Source organism: Photinus pyralis, unplaced genomic scaffold, assembly GCF_008802855.1.
Source record: "Photinus pyralis isolate 1611_PpyrPB1 unplaced genomic scaffold, Ppyr1.3 Ppyr1.4_LG8, whole genome shotgun sequence".
Lineage (NCBI taxonomy): Eukaryota > Metazoa > Arthropoda > Insecta > Coleoptera > Lampyridae > Photinus > Photinus pyralis.
In genome coordinates this window covers 11,625,447-11,626,034 of record NW_022170819.1, presented here as the reverse complement: position 1 = coordinate 11,626,034, position 588 = coordinate 11,625,447, and positions in this window count along the sequence as shown.

The window sequence follows — 588 nt, the reverse complement described above, 5'->3', positions numbered from 1 at the left end:
CTAGAGAAGAAAGTGGAGTTTTTCAACTCGAGTTCAAAGTTTGACAAGTGAGCGTAGCGAGTATGTCAATTGAACGAGAGCTGAAAAACACTTTCTTCTCAAGTTTTACACATAATTAAATTGAAAAATTATTGTATGCAATAATGGAGTTTGACACATAGCAATCTAGATTCGGGTATGTTTCAATTTTAAATGTCATAATTAAGATTAACGTAGCAATTGTTTTTTACTTTCCTCACGAGAGAGGAAAATCACATTCTCTTCATCCTTTTTAGAGACGAATCTAGTTGTTTCTAAAGTAGTTCAGAAAAATGTTATTAATCAATTGTTATACCTTTTCGTAGTTAAATGTTTCTGCAAAGTTTGGCAAAAAATCCCCACTCGTTGGTGTGGCGATTTCCGAATGTCACTGAGTAATGAGTATACAGCGATAATCACTAATACCGTTGAGTGAAGGATCTAGGTAGAGAGGCAATGCTTATGTTAAAAGTATAGTGAACGTGGGGTTTGAGATATAGGCGGCCAAGAGTGATCTCAGATCCCGACGGCAACAACCAAGTCGGCGATCCAGATCCGGATTGCATTATT